The sequence below is a fragment of the Neodiprion lecontei genome, chromosome 2 (assembly GCF_021901455.1).
Source record: "Neodiprion lecontei isolate iyNeoLeco1 chromosome 2, iyNeoLeco1.1, whole genome shotgun sequence".
NCBI classification, from domain to species: domain Eukaryota; kingdom Metazoa; phylum Arthropoda; class Insecta; order Hymenoptera; family Diprionidae; genus Neodiprion; species Neodiprion lecontei.
In genome coordinates, this window is record NC_060261.1 from 9,746,865 (window position 1) to 9,768,024 (window position 21,160).

Consider the following 21,160-nt stretch of genomic DNA (forward strand, 5'->3'; position numbering starts at 1 on the left):
GGAAGAGCCGGAAGCTCGAGTGGATGAAGTCTCGACATGCAGTCGCAGGTCCCGTTCAGGTTTTCTCAGGAACTGCTACCGTCGCTCTCTCCGTACAAAAACGTAGTTTCACACGTCCCTTTAAGTTTCCATTCCTCGCGCGGATCATTCTTTCCATAAGAGAGTAGAGTTGATTTTTGGATAAATCATTATTTCGCAACTGTAGGACCGTCTCGAATCGAGTAATTTATTTTTAAAACATAAAGTGTATTCAAATTCTGGGAATTAATCTCGTTTAACGTCTTTCTAAACTTTTAAAACAATGATTTTAGCCTCCATATTTCGCTACATTCACGTTACTAACTTCAATCTGGTATTTACATCTCGCTCTTATCCGCATCAAAATCGGACTCGAGGCCAAGGTTTTTGGATAAACTGAACTTGCAGGTGTCAGCTCAGGGGGACCCAGACACTAAACTGTGTACCGATCGCGTCACAGGGCGAGTAAGTCAGTTATAGTTATCAACGTCGCAGGCCAATCAATGTCCTCTTGATCATTATGGCCGGGACATTCGGTGGAGGGTGGCTGCAACTTCGTGGAGATCGGGTTCGAGGCACGTAATCAATGCCGCCGGGAGCCACGATTATCTTACAGTATATCGACACCTGATACGTCGATTTCGATTTACCCTCCTCCAGAAACGTGGCTGAATATCTAAGGCCGTAACTACTGGGCGTTCTACGTACGAAGAGAATTCGGTTTTTGCGTTAAGGTTGTAAGAATCTGGTATACGTGCGGTGTTGGTCACGCGTGAGGCTGCGAGGACTTTCAATCTTTCGGTATTCGTCTTGCAAATAACGCCAATTATGGGAGTGACGACTCAAAATTAATGAGGAGCCATTGATATAGAGTTTTTTTTTTTTTTTTTGCCATTTCTTCGAACCCTGCTGGGTAAGTCCATTGAATCTCCTAACACCAATTATAACGTTGAACGAGATCTGTAATGACTGACGACTCAAAGTTAATGGTATTAACATTCATTTTCAACGCATGACGCCTCAAAAAAGATTTCAAATAAACTTAATCTGTATAACCATTTATATGATTATAATATTAGCACCGTTATTGTAAAAATTTGGTTACAAGGAAAATGTCCAATTTTTATAAAAACAATCAGGGTGCAATACCCGTAATCAAATTTCCTCGTTTTTATAAAGCATAAGGATAAAAAAACGACAAGATTCAATCACTTTTTCTTCCTCTGCTGCATGTATAGTGTTACAAAGGGTGAAATCACTCTTTTATACTCATCATTCTGATCTGGTAGTCATCGTATAAGATAAGAGGCGTATTTAAAAATCTTCGATTGTTTAAATTGAATTAATCAAGTTGTTGCGTCACGCCACATTATTGTAAAAACAGTCCTGTTACAGACTTTAAAGTGAAAACTGGTATTAAAAACATACTACATTTTTGTTTTCATTTTTATTTCACTCTTCTGATCACTTCGTTTCTTCACTCAGAAACCTATTTTATTTGCTTTGCTACATACACTTTCGTTTATATACACGTATTAAAAAAAAATTCGTAACAAGATCTTTTCAGAAGATTCGTCGTTTTGATTTTCTCTTTCACGTTCAGAAATTTTTTTTTTCATACAGTTTTCTGTAACAAGATATTTTATTTGCGAGCAGTCCTCGGTTCAAATTCCAAACAGAAATGCGTTTTATTCGACTTGCGAATAATTGCAAGTTATTTACGTTACTGAAAATTTTACCAACCGTCGTAATTAGACTAAGGATTTCAATTTTATTTTTCATCAGCATTTGAATTTGAATGTATTAACCAGAGTAAAGAAATTACATATAAACCATTCGGGAATTCCTTTGATTCCATTCAGTCTCGTCAGTCGAAATTCATAGCAATTCTAATAAAACATTACCTTACTTTATAGACTACGCATTATTTTACCCGAACGATATGAGACTATAACAGTGAACAAATAATTTATTTCAATTAATCATTGAAACACTACAAAACAAAACACGATCTTGCATCGATCAAACATTTGTTAGATGAAAAAGTACGATATTCAGACAAACAAAATGATTTTCATATTAACTATATAACACAGGTCGTTTATCTTAATATTTCGTTGACTATAGATCCTCGTATTTGTGTTGAATATTAATTCAGTCAACAGAAGTATTTTTCATTTAGTTCCGGCAGCTTATAAATTTTTCTAATAACCAAATATTCGTTACGCCGCATTTAATTGATCGAAGACATTATTTTTATTTATTTATTTATATATTTTTTTTTTTTGATTCAACGACTTTTTTCTTTCAGTGTATAATATATCAGCTCCCGCTGCGATTTGAGACCTGAAATAAATTAGTGGAAATTTAACGAGCCTCCGCGCTTCGTAACGGCTCGGCGAGATGTTACTTTATTCCGTTTTTCAACGATATTTATTATTTATGGCTTTTACGAAGCGCTACTGGGATTCGCTAGAAGCGCCTGGCGAGGACGTTAATTATTGGCTCATTAAAATTTACTGTTTCATCTTGATAAATACGGCTAATTTTGAAACGTCAAGTGATTATTCGTACGTGTTTTTAAAGTGAAGAATCGTCGATTAATTTTCTTTCGACATTTCAATGGTTTCGTACCGAATCAGGCGTCGAAGTCTTTGGATATTCGATTCATGAATGCCGGATTTTGAGCCCGAAATCATGCCTTGAATTTATCCGTGATAATTTAACACTTGCGATTTCTATACAACGTTAATATACCAGCCTCACGTTTCTATAATTTCTGCAGCAGCGTGTCCTCCGTCATCAGAATTACTCCATTATCATTAAGATGAATTGACTAATTATACAACGAGCCCTTTTCCGAAACACATTGTCTACGCATTTCTCTAAACGACACACGTCGCGTACATTAATTAGGTATAATAATCTGCTCGTGGCAGCGTCGCGCGATTAATCAAAGTCCAAACGTTATCGCATGAAAATCTTCAGCGATAGTGATATGAACCGAGGGGTTGCCAAAAGTTTCGCTTTTCTATGAAATTGAATTTAATTTTGTCAAAGCGATGAAAGACGATCAAAAAAAGAAAGAAACAAAAAGTAAACACTTCACAAATTAAAAAAATCTACAAATGAAGCAGTAAATTTTAGAGTTTGTAAAAGAAAAGTGTGTTTTTTTTTTTTTTTTTGTGATCATATTTCCCGCAAATGAATATTTCAATTTTACCGGTTTTCTCTCTTTCCCATCCATTTTCAACTACATCCCACTATCTTATTATACATTTTCAATAATATTACAGCTTTCAAACTGACATATCACACTTACGCGTAAAAGGAAAACACTTTTAGTTCAATAATGTGGCCAGAGTCGAGACGGAAATAAAATCTTTCACGTAGAACAGGATTAAAAGTCGATTATTCCCTTGTGACGTAATGTACCATTGAATAAACAGGCGAGCAGTAACGAGTGTATCGATAATCGGACACCCTTTGAGAAAGTGTAACTCGAACGCGTCAGAAATATATGTAACACTTTGAGCCAGATACGTTACGCGGGAAAATGGTGCAAGCTCTCTTGGAGCTTCCGTCCTCCGGCCCCATAACCCTACCGTAAAACTCATCTGCGCATAGAACCGGCCACTGTATCCATGCACCTACAGCCACGCCTGCTCGGATACACGGCTTGCTATCGGATATATAATACCTCTTGTGCGCTCGATGGGGCAGATATACGGAAAATGGGTTCAGCCGCAGTGGACCGGTACAGGATATGCAGCTTTTACGCTCAGAGTATAACGACGAATCGTCGTAAGCTCGGGGTTTTGACACAGAGGATGAATTTTTACTCGTACATCAAAAAACGTCACGATTCGTGTCGGGGAAATACGTGGAAAGACGGTGAGTTGGCTTTTTATTCTGTTAAATGACACGTGAGTCGAACCTTTATTTTCGGAAGCTTGCAACTTTTCATCGAAGAAAATGGAACCAGTGACGTTTTTTTACACATTTTGCTTTTTCCACCCGTGGTATTGATTTTTTTCGATAATTGTAGTGGTTCAAACTTTGTAGACAATGGTTTATTTTTCAGGCACAAATTTCATGTACACCCGGTTGAGAGGAAATTCAAATCTACCTTGCTTTGGCAGTTTTTGAGGAAAACAAAAGTGATTCTCTCCACAGATTCGCACAAATATTCGCAATAATCAAGAGAGAAATGTAGATAGAGACTTTAGTTTTATCTTATTTTCTTCTCTAAAGTTTGTCCAAGCTACTTATACTTATCATTTTCCACAGATTTCCTGTCTGATAATATTTGAGTTGTGCTCGTTGAAAAAACTTACCGGAAAATAATTGCAGTAACTGTCATATGAATTGAATTGGATTTTCAAAATGTCTTACTTTGACGATCGGAGGAATTTTGGTGCCTTCTATGACTTTTTTCTGCGCCTTCAATCCGCGTCGTTAAATCAATCATTCGATCAGCTGACAAGTACGCATTAATATACGGAATTTTGAAACGAAAAACAAACTTTGTAACTTTAACTGCGTTGAAGCGGAGAACCGTTTATACGCATCGCAGCGTTGCGTATAACCCAATGATGACTTTTCTTTTTCTCCCCATTTTTTTTCTCTCTCTCTCCCCTCGTTTGTTCGTACGGAAAAACAAACTCGAGAAATCGGAACTGACGGAGTGACATTTTTTTCACGAGTGCTAATTTCAACTTCAACTTCAAGCTCAAAATAAATATAAATCTACCGAGTTTAGAGCTTTTTTTTTATGTATAACTTCAAACCCTAATTGCTCGAACTAAAAAAAAAAAGGAGGAAAAAAATTACTCGGGAGGTCTGAGAGTGTTGAGTAGTTTTTACCACACATCCAATTATGAATTTTTTTTTTTTTTTGTCTAATCTTATAACTGTAATCTCTGCAAGCTTCGTTCTATTAATTTTTAATAGGCTTAACTCAAACAAATATTAAACAAATCACGATACAGATTATCTTATGACTTATAATGCTCTGGGATGTTGGCTTTTCAGATTAACGAATAAAATGTTTCGTCACAAAACTAACAAAGTAAAGGGGGCGGGGCTGAAGTTCCGAATTTTAAAAGTTTCGAAAGACATTCGGAATTGACGCTTTCGGAACTTTGCAATTTTGGAATTTCAACCCCGCCTCAAGTAAAGGCACGTATTGCCAGAGTAGAGACATTGACAAGGATGGGAACAGTGGTTAAAGTTTCGCGTAGGTTCCATCGAGAGTATCAGCCCAGATCTTATCTCTCGTTTTAAACTGGCTAGTATAACGCAGTCTAACCGCAGCACTAACCAATCCCAGAAGTTTGAGCGAACCGTGGTTCTTACTTACAGAGCGGATGATTGGCTAATGGGTTTTAGCCAAGATTGAAGTTTCTCTGTACGGAGAGAGAGGGGAGTATTTTGAACCGTTGAAGCAGTTAAGAACAAGGATAAAATAAGAACGTAAAGTAAAGTAGAGTATCTCGCTTGTGCGAGGACCAGGTTAATACGCGTTGCGCTACTGAAACTCAAATGATAGAATTCAACGTGACTTGCAACAAATTCACATCTCCATTCGGAAACTCATTTGGCATATTTATGGTGGTGGAAAAATGGAAATAAAAAATCCGTATTTGCCATGGGTACTTTAGGAAAAAACACGCACCCCATCAACGTGTTTGCGTCGCTACATGGACCGATATTTCACGCATCGCAAGATTCGCATGTCCAAGAGTGAACCCCATATTGCAATGGAAACGACGATGAGTGGTGCATTTAAGGAATAAGTGGAAATAATCGTGGACGAGATAAAAAGTTTACTAGTGAAAAACAGTTTCTGCCCGATATTCTGTACCGCTTGTAAATTTCATGCATGCGGAAATTTTCACGGTTGAATTTAAGGGGGCTGTTACGTCGCTTGAAACGATGACTGCAGAATTTAAACGTGAATTTTTTTACATAGAACTTGGTATAGATTCTGGTGGGTTTGAAATATTTGTAGGTTCTGGTACCTTCAACTTTAGAACAACCGACTAGTTTTGCTGAAAATTTGTTGTTCTCCGTACCGCCGATGTATCGATTATGTATAATGTGCTTGTCGATGTCTGAACAACAAATCTTTTTTGAAACCGTCAGAATTAATAGTAATCCGGATATCAGAAATACTTGGATTCGTAAGTTCTGAAACTTCAAATTCTGATAGTTCGAGTACCCGAATGGTTCGAGTATCCGGGTAATTCGGATATTCGGAGAGAGTGAGTATCCGTATAGTTCAAGTATCCAAATACTTAATATGTCCAGAAAAATTTGTACAAAATTTGCAAATAAATTACGTTTACACGCAAATTTAAAAAGTTTGAAAAACCGTTGTGTATTTTTGCAACAAAGTTTTATAAGATCGCGAGTTAGCTGTCGAATTCACACGGAACGTATGGCAATTCCACTTTGCTGTACAGAAACTGTATTTTGGTTCCGTTTCTGCGTAAAAAATCCGTAGTGAATTCGCAGACATTTTCAAAAGTAGACGTGTAATAGTAGTTATAACCAACACGTAGCTGTAATACTTGTGGTACAACTATCCTAACACGAACCCCGCGTGGGAAACCGAACTATTCGTATTATTCGTATAGTTCAAGTATTCAAATAAATCAAGCGCTCTAACTATTCGAATATTTCGGATAGTACGCATAGACGGGTACTCGAGCACTCGAACTGTCCAAATAGTCCCGATATCTGAATTTTCAAGCGTTCGATCCGGTGGATCCGGGTTGTTCGGATAATCCGGATACTCGAAAGAGTGGTAGCTCTATTTGAAAACAACACTGAATTTCTGATCGTTGGGCGACGATGTATCCTATTCAAAATAAATAGTAGTAGTAGACTTACAACATTTGAAGAAGACAATTTATTTTAAATCTGTGCGAGACTATAAATTCCGAAAGTATAATTCAATAAGAAAATTCGGATCAGGCAATCAATCAGCCACTCATTTATTTCGATGCTCAATATCAAAGAGGAAAGAGAATCGAAAATCATTTTCAACAGTCTAAATAGCACATAATAATATTAATTATCCAGTTTAATCGTCATTGTTTTGTTTTTAATATCTTTCTCTGTTTTCAATATTTGTCGGTTTTTGTTAAGATGCGATTATACTTTTATTTATACAGTATGTGCTGTCTATTTATATTTAGAACTATCATGCCAAGTCTGTTGGTTTGCGACGAGTAGGAAGAATTCATTTTACGTTACACGATAAACTTGACGGTACGACTCGTTAATAACCAGCTAAATAAATGAATAATCCGTATTTCTTGACACTATCTCAAACTATCCGCTACATTTTTCTTTATCGGTCTTTTTCATCTCACGTTCAATCGGTATTAAAACGTTTCAGTTGTAGCAACTGCGATGACTTTTCACGAAACATTCTTTACGTAACGAAGAATATAGAGCTATCGAGGTGAGCCGTTCTCTGCTCTTCTCATCTGCTTCCTTTTTCCTAGCGTTTCTTTTTCGCTGCAGGGTACCTGGACAGGCAGGCGCACACAGATACGTGTATGAAGTTCCCTGAGCAACCCGCTGCAGCCTGAAATGTTCATGCAGCATGGCCAGCAGAGAGAAAATGGGTCGTAGGTATTTAGAAAAAGTGGTAGAAGCGCAGGGAGGGGGAGAAGAAGGGTAGCCTAGCCGAGAAGCTCTCCCTTTGATGTTGGCTCGCGTTTATCGGCGTTACAGACATTCCAAAATGGCGGATACCTACCGCCGCGACGCTCCGGGCATCGCCGCGTGATAAATAGTCACCTAACTTCAGGATGCAAATCATCCTCCCTGGCTCAAGTGCCACTCACCGAGTCTACTTTTACCTCTGGCCCTTTGTGGCTGGCTACTTTTTTTTCTTCACTCTATTTTTCGCCGTCCAGATGTAGGACTCGGATGGGCGGGGGGTTGAAATTCCCTGCTTGGAAAGTTACGAAAGCGCCAAATTTCGAATTATTGTGGCGAAACTTAAAGTAGAGACAATAAACTCTGACGAAACATCGAGGTTTCGAAAGTGCGAAAATGAGAAAATTTTTTAATCCGATGTATCGAAACGCCGATGATCGACGATTTTTAGGTCCGTGAATTTTTGGCAAGGTGAAATTTCATCACTTTGATGTTTCTTCGACGTCAGTTTGTGTTTCGATATTTTTATCTCGGAATTCTGGTCATTCCGATTTTCCGTTCTTAGGTTTTTTTTACACGTAATCGTTGAGTAAACTACGCTGTGTGAGTATATATTAATTTTCGGAATTCCGCTCTATCGAAACTCGAACTTTCGAACTGTTGCATTTCGGAACTTTGAGCCGTCGGCTTTCCGACCATTCGAAACTTTGTTGTTTCTTCAAAGTTTGATTACTTTACTTCAAGTTTCGCCACCAAATAATTCGGAATTAGGCGCTTACGGAACTTTTTAAATTCGAAACTTCAACCCCGCTCCGACTCCGACTCTGGGTGAACCAAATTTGGAGGACAGTGAGTTGTCCAAAACATGAGAAGAGAGTGAATACGAGTTCCTGGGGTGAAGGGGTCGCGGAGCCGGGGGGTAAAAGAGCCTTCTAAATCCTCCGCGGGTTGTTTACGATCTCAAGACAGCTTCGGCCGGCTCGTAAAACGGCTGTCGAGAGTCCCGAACAAGCTGAACAATTGTTAAATGATCGAGGAGAATTTGCGGAAAATCGTTCGGCTTGTAACTTTTCAACTTTTCACCCTCTTGCCCCTCGAGCAAATATCGCTACTCGGCAAACGTTACGAACAACTTCTTCTCGACTTCGATGTGATTTACAAAGACTCGCGTTCGGAAGTATGTCGGATTTGATAAACAGCCGACAGCGTCAATTTTCCTTCGTCTTATATCTCGTTTCATGGATCATTTCATACAGTAATGGTTAGACGGATAACGTTTCGTGCATAATTTTCCACCCCCTGGTTTTTTTCCTTTCCTCAAATTATCACACAAAGATGGGACGTATAAACACGCACTTCGTCGAGAAAATCCCTCATCATTTTCCAAGCCAATTTTTGTCGCAGACGTGATCATATTTTTGATTATTCCACTCGGTGTTGGGGTGAAAGTCACACGGCATCAGCGAAATTTGATAGGTTTGTGCATCAACGTTCCAGCCATCAACGAATAGAATATGTTGACTGTTTTTAGACGGGCTGAAATATTTGTTCCATTTTTAGAGTTTTCTTCATGTATGAGAGATAAAAATGAAAAGAAACAAACGGCGTTTGTCATCAGAAGAAATGACGGTTCTTTGTACGACGGGTTTTCTCATTTTCTTCCTGTTTTGCGAAAATACAGGACGAAATTCGTACGAATGTGGAAACTGAGCAGAGACACGCGATCCTCGCCATTTCGGACGGTGATTTAATCTGCCATAAGCGTGAGAAGGAAGCCGGTGAGATGAACATGAGTGGCAATTTTCGCAAATGTACATGACAATGATCACGAGGTTTGATTACATCGATACTACACTGAAAGAAATTTTTAGTTTAGTGTATCTTTTTAAAAGTTATTTCTGTTATACGAGCAATCTTAATAAAGTGTATATCTACGGAAGACGTGAATGTTTATTTACAAAATGCTCTGTAATTTTGTCAAATTTTGTGGTATCGCGTGAGTAGAAAATCCAGCTTTTAATTTCTTAATGACTTCGGTTGAAGTCTCGTTTTTCAGTTTCGTCACTTCAAACCATTTGAAATAATAATCTTGCAAAACCAGATAACCACTACCCTAAAATTCCAAAACTTCACTCGCTACTTTATTAAATGAGATTTTTGAAATGTCATGTGACATTAATGGTTCTTTGGCATTTGAGTTACTACATTGCTCACAAACTGTACACCTTGGGATCAAGTGTTCAATTTCAGTTCCCATTCCTACTTGCCAAACTTGCGACTCACGCAACAGATTCGGTATAAATTTTTTCGAGTTTTGCAGGGATCACTAATTTCTAATTAAGATGCACAGCTAATTCTTCCTCTACACTTATTTCGTCCTGTAGGTTGTAACGAAATTCAAGTCCTACCGCCCTGACCCTAATGAGTTTTGCAATGTTCAAACAGTCAATTTTGGTTGGAAAAAGTTAGCGAGCTTTTTCCGCGATCCTTGAATAATCCAAGATTCTTCGTTAGATTCTTACAACTCATTTTTGAAGCAAAAAATCACTCTTGCTCTGAATTTTATCCGGTTTGACCGTTACGCGATTCTACCGAGGTGTGACCGGCCAGGGTTAAGAGAGGGTAGATCACCCCGTTTGAGGAAACGCCACTACGAACCAATCCTGGCAGAGAGAGATTTTCCTCGCACGTTTTTCGCCTCCGATATTCCGAAGAGACCCGTCGCGTAGCAGTCAGAGAAAGCCATTCCTTAGCAAAAATCCTCAGAAAATACATCACTCTTCTCGCGTTCATCCGCGGCACACCTCCTTCCCTTCTATAGATCTAACACTTCACACCTCGCAAGAACCGTTTCTCGCGTCAACGACACACAGGCAAACACACGTGGAACCGGGACCCGAGTCCGAGGAAGAGTATATCCTTTAGAAAATCCCTAAGAAAGAACTCGAGCACTTTGGCTGGGTGTATGTATATACATATATACATATATGTATATAGTATATATATATATATATATATATATATGTGCGGGAATCTCCACAGATGGACAGAGACTAATCGAATTCTCGGATCAAAGATTTCATCCCTTAGCTGTGACGGTACGGAGATTCCGAGTTTCTGACCTGCGACGATTTTTTAATTTTTATCTATACGGTTTTTTCCTTTTTCTTTTTATTTTTCGTTTTACACGTTCGAATTATTCGACTTGGGTCACTTGTTTGCTTCAGCAGCTGTTAAACGTGAAGAGAAAAAATGGATAGAAAAATTTTGCCAACTCAATCCGAATCGTGAATCCGATATCTCGGCCGAATTTATATCGCCTTAAATCAGACCGTTCGCGTATCCTGAGGGTGAAAAGCCGGATTATCATCAACTTCTCGGGTTTCCGTCCTAAACCGACACCCCTTCATACGGCGTTTCGGGTCCCGGTCAGAACTACCGGGTCGTTCGATGTGCCTCGAAATCCCGATAATTAGGACCATGCTTTTGGTCGAACCGCTTATACCAGAATTAAGCGACAGTTCTTATTGTCAGATCTAGAGAGGAGGAAGTCGAGGTGGATGATTGATCAATAATCGATAGTGTTTATCAGCTTCATTGTCGATATAGTCGTAATATTCGTTCGATGTATTTAATCAATTAGTATATTCGCAAGCCGCGAAAATCTCTTGAGAAAATGAGGAAATAAAAAATACTGGAATAATGAACCGAAGCGCAAATTTCGGTGCTTTTTACGTTTCAAATAGCTTCAGATCAATTGTTAAAAAATTTACTAGATTTGTTCGATTTGACTCTGCGACGACTCGTTTATTCAAAAGACTATTTTCTACAAATTCACTAACGCGAGAAACGTTTTTTAGTAAAATTTTTATCGTGGTATATTTAATTTCACAACATTGCACCTGCATTGGTCATGATTAATTAACAAATTGCAATGCTGGATTCACTATTCAACAAAAAAGAATCCATTTCGTCGACTTTGTAAAAAATAGTCTTCGGAATAAAATAACTAGAACAAAATCAAGCTACCTAAAAACTATTAAATTTTCAGTAATATTTAGCAATTCGACACGAAGCGTTGATATCCATTTTCTGTTTTTATATTTTCAAAGAGATCTACGCAGCTTGTACTGATACAAAAATTTGAAAAAACCTGCCATTCAAGCTTTCAACGAGTTCGACAGATTTATCGACGAAAGTCTTCCACCCCGCTTTGACGCCTGATCTGGCATTTTTATTTTATTACTTTCTCGGCGGTGCAGCGGCCGGCAGTTTTTTCGCCCAAGAAAGTTTTGTAGGGGATTAAGAGGTCTGCAGGCACACGTATAAGCGAATCTCTGTCCACCTCGGAAGAAATCAACAAGTAGCAGAGATTAATCAGCGGTACGGTCGACTAACAATAAAAGAGGGTTGGACGCGGCGCGTTAACGCCAGCCAAGATTTTCTCCGGCTGTTTTCACCCTCTCGAGTATCATCGAAAGGTATTTGCACCAGTGCAGATCAGTTATACTCTGATGAAAAAATAATTCCCACGCCAATTCTACTACAATAAAGTGTAGTTAATTGAAGATTGTAGAAAATAGTCCAAAAGCGTGGAACATTGTTGATAGAAATCTACAATTTTCGTTAAAAAATTATGACGATTTCCGATACGGAGGAAATAGATTTTTTTTTTTTCGTAGAAACTCGTGAAATTTCGGAAAAAACTAGCAGTTTCTACAAGAAATTATAATAATTCACAATTTTTTAAGAATGATAATTACAACTTCGAATCCAGACAACGTAAATTGTTTTTCTTGCAGTATTCTTAGAATTTCGCTGAATAGTATAACTTTTCATGAACTCGATGCATTTCCGAAACAACGATAAATGTCGCGTCACTCACACAAGGAAAACTTATGGCAGACAAGTTGATTACCTAGCAAAATTTGGGTTTTGATTCGAATACTCATCTTTTTATCTTTTGAGTGTGATCTAGACGGATTTAGAGAATCTGTCGCATATTATTGAACCCAGCTTGTCTCAAGGCTTGTGAAAAAGCTAACATTTTTTATTTTTCCAAATGAGAAATTACACGATATTCTACAAAAAATTATGTCCACTTCAAAATTTGATCTGAGAAAAATGATCGCGTAAACGCGAGCCATTCTACAATTATGTATGAGATACGACGATGATCTATGAAAAAGTGCGATAAGCTACTAAAAATTTTATGCCAGAACTACGAAAGTATCTGAATTTCTCTACTTACCTAATCGTGAAATGAAATTCGTTATCAGGCGTCAAAATTATTTTTACCAGGGTTCTTACGTCCAGTCAAGCAAATCAGAAATTCAAGATTCATTTCCTCAAAAACTCAGGACTTTACACAAAGTATAATTCCTGCAATTTTCGTCGTACCCAAAAAGAATAATTATAGAGAATATAATATGGTATTAATTTGCTTTCCAGGTATTTGGGAATATTTCCATTTCGCGGATTATCACGTCTTCATTATCTTGGTATCATTAGATTTCGGAAAGATATATACACGTTCCTGCCGTTATAGTTTAGTTCAGGATTAATATTGATTAGCGTTCCTGCTGCTGCTGATTACCTTCCTGCTAATTAGACGCGCGGATGTTGCGAATTTGACGTTTCAGTCTCCGAATTGATTGCGCTCGACAAGATTTCGCACTATGCAATTAGGAATCAGCGATACGCCGATGAATCCACTGCAAACAAAGAATCTATCAGTTTCATAAATACGAACAGGCACCTAAATCTGGATATAATGTGTAAAAAAAAAAAGAATCCGAAGTTGCACAGATTCGTTCAATCTGTGAGGCTCAAATTTGCTTCGTGAAAATTGGCGTCATTTTTTGAACAAAATAAGAAAAAGAAAATCGTCTCTCGATTCATTCACTCGTTCGTTTTCGCCGGGAACGTTCGCCTAGTTCTTAATAAAACCGCGGTCGATTTTCAAATCCTCGAGGAGGGGAAACGTGCACTATTAAAGAGCCGTTTTCCCAACAACCCCTCCTAAATCTGCGAATGAGTCTCGAGGGAATCCGATCCACTAGGGTTGGTTTTGCGGGGCTGAAGGGGTCAGAGATGAATGAATCTTATCTGAAGTTGGTGCGGTAACGTTTTGCCCCACAATTATGAATAAATTTCGAATTATTAATTGTTACGTAGAATTTAGAATTCGCCTTGAATTTCGTACAACGTATTTTGGACAGATTTAGTTCTCAAAATTTGTGGGTCACTGATTTGAGTGCTCAATAATGCGAAGGTTGAATGCGTAAAAACAGCTGGAGAGAAATTGTCAGCAGATTTGGGATATTTGTAATTTCTTGGAAAAAAAACGGTACAAACCAATATAAAAAATGCAAAATATTTTTGTTTTTAAATCATCGTGTCAAATAGAAATCACGAGAGTTACGAATCTTTAACAGGACTTATAAGTTTATTGCCGAGACAGCTGTTTTGTTTTTTATATCGACGCCGAAGAATATTCTTTGTTATTACTAATGTTTGTCTCGATAAAATGAACACCTGTTTTTTTTATCACGAATCCTTTTTCTTCGTGTGTCGATCCATCTTCGGAACAGGAAATGAAAGGAAAATATTTTTCCGGAAACTCGATTGAAAAATGAGAAAACTAAGGAGAAACCGTAAATATTTATCCTTGAAGTGGCTGCTCGGTATTATTTTAATTCAAGTCTACGATAAAGAGATAGAAATATAAAAATCAAAACATCGAAAATATTTCCAGAGACTTATTACATACGAATGCGTTGGGTTAAATTGAGGATCAATCGGTCCGATTTCCTGATTCAAAAATTGGGCGAAGAGAAAAAACCGTTTGAAAAAACTGAAAATCTATCTCAACAAATTCCAATTACACAAGCCAATATATCAAACATTTGTGAAACGGTTTTATTATTAGAACGTTCAAAATGATTAAATTCTGGTCTTTTTCCGTTCATTTTACTTGCTGACAAAACTTGCTGCTGGAAATCATTCAATAGATTCTATCCATGGTCGGTACAATGATTGAGGTACGTTCAATCAAATTTTTAGTCATTAAAGTCACATATTTTCATCATACTAAATTCAGATTATTGCAAGGAACTCGCTCCGTTTTATCTCGAATAAATCGACACTCAACCAGATCATTCAAAGGTTTGATTCAAATCTATGTCAAATTGAGAATCAAGTAAATATGCATTGCGTTCGCCGAATTTAGCCGAATCAAACGAATATAACTTGATGCAAATAATCCTCCTCTCCCTCCGTGTAACATATCGCGAAGAAAATAAGCTCAGAACATTAGAATCGGATCGAAAGCACAATAGCATTGAATTATTTTCAACGCTTCAATCATAAAGTCATTTACCAAATTGTTGATATCCTTATTCGCGTTATTCGAATTCGAACAGATTCGTTTCCGCGACACAGTCTATGACTGTTGCTTCGTCGTCGAAGCAACTGATGACACATAGCTAGTGGTTTTTCGAATGCTTTTTTCCCCTTCCTTAACATTTCATTCGTCCTTATAAATAACGAGTAATAAAAAATTGCTACGGAATGGCAACGTTGTATAAAAAAAAAAGAAAATAATATTTAATTTTGACGAGCCCCGGTTTGTTATCTACTTCCACATCGGGCGGTTCGTTCCAACGGCGGCTAGGCCAGCAATAACTCTTCGGCCCGTGGTGGTTGCAGTCGGGGTTGTGACTGGCCGGGCAACAGGGGTGGCACAAAGCCCTGGTAATATATTTTGGATTACCCTCCGGTCGCTCTGGCGGACGCTACAGGCCCGTTCTCGTTGGCATTTGCGAACGCTCGGTGCTTCTGCACTCATTAAAAGTATCTAGCCACCTCCTCTCATCTCCTCTCCTCTCCTATCTCGTAAAAATTTATGTTTACGCAGTTATTAAACTTCGCCGTTGGCTATTTCAGCGGTACGATATTACCAATTTTTTTATATTGTTTTATTTTTTTTCTCTTTTGTTTACATGATAAAATTTTTTGCGACAAGTATTATTTTATTACACACTGTTTGGCTTTACTCATTTTTCCTTCTTTCGTTCTTTATCACGCTGGACATTTTGTTTGATGAAAATGTTACGATACTTCGGTTAATGTGCAATGAAATTATTCTTATTCGTAACAATTTGAGGAAGTGCCTCAACAACTATTTGTTTAACATTCTATCAGATGAATATAGACAATAATTGATAGAATACAATCGACTCAAACGTGATAGCAAGTGCTTGGTGTCATGAAGGTTGCTATCGTATTTTTAAAATGTGAAAAAAAAAACAAAGAAAGAAAACGGACAATTTTCTTCTGGTTAAGTCGGAAATTCGACACGAAATTGTGTTAGATTAACAAATACCAAATTATACGTAGTCTATGAAATTTCACCGCACATTTTTTTTTTTTACGTTATAGTTTCAGCGAAATTCAATGAAGTTTGTAGAATCGGAGGAGAATTGTATTGATTTTGGAAAAATTGAATCGAATCGAAAAATTCATTGACAAATTGTGGAAATTTATTTCATTTAGTTTTCATCCAAATTTCACCCAAGAGAAAACTTTGATCGATTTTATTGTCCGATATCGTAGGTCGGGGACTTTTCACCCCCGTTTTGGTGGTTGGAAGAGGCGTTCTCGCTGAATGGAAGGTCTCGCAAAGCGCGTTTATCAGCCTGCACACCCCGTCTCCTGCTTCATCGACATTTTCCCCCTTCGGTCCATTCTCTCGTTCCTCTTTCCCTCTTTTAAGCGGAATGGTTCATCCATAAAATCGTGCTTCATTAGAAAACACTGAAACAGGGTGAAGTCGAGGCGGGTATCTACGCGTTAGGTCGCGAGTGGGGGAAAAATGAATGTGCGGATTTTCATTTTTCGCTAGACCGAACGGGTGCGAAAATGATTAACAAATATTTTTCTCGCTCTACGTCGATGCCGAAATCAAACACCCGAGGGAGTCCAAAGCATCGCGTATTGAGAGGTATATAAAAATTTCATACGTTATGTAAGCGTGAGTTGAAAGATTGAAACGTAAAAGCCCTGCAGCAAAAGCCTGAGCTGTAAAGCTTCTCTACGCAAATCCATACAGTTGTTATCAAAAATTCACACCCCGGTGCGTTTTTCGCCGCAAAAGCTCCGTTACGAGAGAAAATAAATTTCGTTCGTTACTATGAAAAACCGAACGCAAAGCTCGCAGTTAATGATAATTGTCGGAAAATTCGTCCAATTTTTTTTTTTTTTTCTTCAAAATATGTCAGACTTATTTTCATGAACAAGCCTGATTCATTCACGCAAATAGAGTCTATGCAGACTGCAGAAGACGTCGCATTCTTGAAAATAAATCTTATATATATCCTGGGTTGTGTGCAATTGAACATCTGATTTATCGGCGAGCTAACAGGTGAGAACCCATCGGCACGTTCTAGATCGCGACTACTTCCTCTCGTAACTAGCCAGCTATATAAATTCGATTTACAACATCGTCGAGTCGCTCTGCCGCATGCGGTACGTGACGTCGAGGAACTCCGAAGCAAAAATTAGTTTCCGATTTCTTACAGCTCGACTAAATAAATTATAATTCTTCATTTCGCGTGCAGGAACCTTTTTCTTGAAGAAAAATAATCGAAATCAGAAAAATTAATAGCGTTATTATATCGAAAAATGATTCTTTCGAAGAAAGAATTGTTTTATTTACAACTGTAGAATCAAAAGAGAGAGAGAGAGAGAGAGAGAAAAAGAAAACCAACAGTGTACAGAGTAAACTGAAAAATTTCGTCCAATAACGGAAAGACGGACATCGAGCAGAAAAAAAATTTCAATCCCCGCGGATTCTCGAAGCGTGTCGAAGAAGAAATCTTGGCGCTGATTTTCCGAGTGGTATTGTTATTTAGCGGCGAACCCGAGTTCGCTTACCAATATATCGTCCGCGCGAGGGTTGAACGAGAAAACAATCGTCTCAAGATACGAACCGATCGGTTCTATTAGCGTTTGATTCAATGCTATACGATCAGGGGTGAGGAGGTAATGGCTCCGGGAGTTTCTCAGGGCGAAAAGGAAAAACGGGCAAGAAAGAGAAGGGCGGAAAGGGGGGGGGGGGGGGGGGGGGGTTGGATAAAAGAATGAACGGCACTCGTAAAGCGTAGTCTACCGAACGAAACGAGAGTTCGCGTCTAGGGGAATCCCCCCTTTGAATCAGTCAGACTCGAGGTGCGCCGGAACAAGTGGCAGTAGTAAAAGCTGCGTGCTAGTCAGACGCCCCGGACTTCCCCGTTTGCTCGTCCTACGCAATCATTCGCCTTGCGCTAACCACTCCAACGATCCTCCTCTCCTTACGCACGAACGGTCTTCACTACCCAGTAACTCGACGCATCGTCTGCGTTTTTTTTTTTTCTTTTTTCTAAATTTTCTCTTGACGTACGATTTCTTGGAAATTTTCTTTCCGTTTTACCGATGGTTAAAAATATAAATTTACTACCTCCTAGTCGGGTGTCTGTAGTCTTGATGAAATGTACGGGAGCTGAAGAAAAAGGTTATACAAATGATGATCGAATTATTCGGGGAGGGGTTAGAACGTGGAAGGCTCGCGGTATCAAAGTTCTAAAGATCAAAAATCTATGCTGCAGAGTTTTAAAATTTAGAAAATTGAAATAAAGAGAAGGCAGAGTTTTTTTAGATAGATTAAAGCACAGACAGGAAAAATTTCAAACTCTTGAAGAATTTTGGTTTACTTTTCTTCGACTCTACTACGTTTTGACTCGCACTATTTCGACTGTCTATATTTTAAAAATTTTATAAAATAGATTTTCACACTTCTGAGAATTCGGTATTGTATAAACTCTTCGGTTTTTTGATTTTCTTATATTTATATTCACACCCGTCAAATCAGAAGAAAATAAAATTCTCTTTCAAAACTCACGAATTCCAATAAGCAAACAATTACTGAGCAGATTTTTCAGCGAAGTCCACATTGCTTATAAGACTTCCAGAACCTCATGAAAGATATCTAAACAGTCTCAAAATTTTCACGGAAAATTGTTCACTCCAGAAATTAGATCCGAGTGAAATTTGACAAAAAATTTCTTCGCAAATATTCTATACATAAGAAGAAAAAGTAGCGGGAAAAAACGTGTGAGGTAGAACCTGGAGATGGCAATGGAGCGTAACCATAGCAACCATTGCAAGCACACTCGGATATACCGTATATATATACGGTATTTCATATCAAATTTATATATATATATATATACGTACATCGAATCGAGGCTCGAAGCAATTTGAACGGCTCGTGTTTTCCATTTTTCCTCGTCAATTTCAGCAGGATATGCTGTCACCTATATCTGCGCGCCGGCTCTGCCCCGGCTTCGCACTTTTTAAAATGGGACACTTTAACCCACGTCAATTATAAGCGCGCTAAACTTTCACACAATATATTGAATTTGCAAAAGTACTTGTGGAGCTTTCCACGCCAACTCGGTAAACAGTTGACTATGACATTTTTTAATTTCACCAAGGATTTTTTTTACGTTCGTACGTCCCCTGAAAAGCTTTTAGGAATTTTTCCAAAAGTTTTTGAGATAGGTTTAAAAAATCATGGGGCAAAAACGAGTGATTAAAAAAATTTGTAAAAATTCTTGGAAGCTTTTCAGGAGTCTTGTTAACGTAGAAAAAAATCCTTGGTGAAATTAAAAAATGTCATGATCGATCGTTTACTGAATTGGCGTGGAAAGCCCCTTATATAAGCGAAGACTCACCCGTAATAAGCCTAGAGAATTTTTTTCACATTTTTCTCGTACCTCTCATGATCATGTAAATCAAAATGCTATTTGGATTCCACCGAGTTCCAATATCTCTACGCTTCTGGTAAGATTCCTCCGGCTCTCGGAGCTATCCTAAAATAACAAATTCGCACCCCGTGCCTGCTGTACATATCGAAAAGTTTCGTTTTTCTTTCTGCTCTGATCCGTCTCCCAGTTCTTTCTTTTTTCAAGAAATTTTCTGTAAAGCAATACTAACTCCGAACAACCGACATGATTTCGCCAATTTTGATACGTTCGGTTCAATGAATTGCAAAGAATGATTCACTGAACTCGAAAATTTCCGCAAATCCTAGGATTGATCAACGGATCCAGTTCACCGGAATTTGGGAAAATTTCATAATCGGTTTTGTTACAGAAATCAAAAGAGAATATCGTCTTTTCCAATTAAAAACTCATCAATATCAATTTCGGAAAATTATTCTTCAATTTATAATGAAATTCATTCATCCATTTGCCTCGGAAATTAATTTCCTCTGCGCTTTATTGATGTTTGTATTGTCTTGATTGTCGATTAACTGATAAGCAGAGTAAAAAGTGTGGAAAAGTGTTTTAAAACTGATCTTCCGGCTGTCTGTTTTATTGAACAAATATCAGCCAGTCAAATCCACAACGTCAGTGAATAATGATATACAGGATGATTGATTTCAGGAATGATTTTTCATTTTATCGCCTCGCTACTGCTGTGATTTCGTATCAAAATTACGGATCCGAAAGAAAGATATTAAAATTTTTTAGCTAAATTTAAAACCGATGTACAGAAAAAAGTGTCAGGATCAAGCCGTAAAAATAATGAAAGTAAAAATAGTATCCAGTTTTACGTTCATATTTAAAAACTCATTTGCCGGGGTCAAGCTTTGGAATGTTAAATAACACGTGGACGACGCGTTCTGAAATGGTACTCAGGTGAAAATTTCATCGTAGATGAGTTCCCTCGGGTATGTCGATGGTGGGTTGGAAATTTTATTCATTTTATAGTCAGTCTGTCCTTTCAGAAGGCCTGTATAAAAACGAGACGGCCATTTGAACATACCAGTTTCTGTAATTAGTCATGTTCTACAAAAAGAGAAAGAACAAAAAAAGATCCCACCGAACCGAACATCAAAGGCATGTCGTCACGAGGATATCAAGCCGTGCAAAGCACTTTAGCCCTACGGGGTCTTACGCGGGTATTACAGATTCGATTGTGCTTCTGAATACATTGCAAATTCAATAAATACATACATGTATCGAATCAAGTAAATGCGAATAGATAGAAATGCAGAAGAAAAAAGTGAGAAGATTGGGGAAAGAAATACGCGGTAAACTGCAACGGTAGACGGAGTTTAGAAAATTCTTTTCAGACCTGAAGCATACGAGGGATGTTTGATGGGAAAATGTCCCGTCATCGTACAGAGCCGTGACCCTCTCTACAAAATTGTACGAATATATTCGCCAACCCTTTAATATCGTAAAACACCGAGCCTCGTTCCCCTCGCCCTGTGACCTTTGGCAAATATCCGTCTCGTACGGTCACGGTGTGGCAATTTTCGTTTCACAATTTTCAACCAGATGCCTTCAGCCTCAATATCGAGGTGAAAAGGCGCGAAAGGCCGCACCGCGTGTGGAACTGACCATACGGTTCACCG

General features: G+C 38.2%; 1 protein-coding gene across 9 annotated transcripts in view; it reads left to right on the forward strand.

Moving 5' to 3' along the window:
• The window catches only part of LOC107218323 (Down syndrome cell adhesion molecule-like protein Dscam2), a 123,056-nt gene that overhangs the window by 17,584 nt on the left and 84,312 nt on the right, over positions 1-21,160 (forward strand). The gene's annotated exons all lie outside the window — the stretch shown is intronic.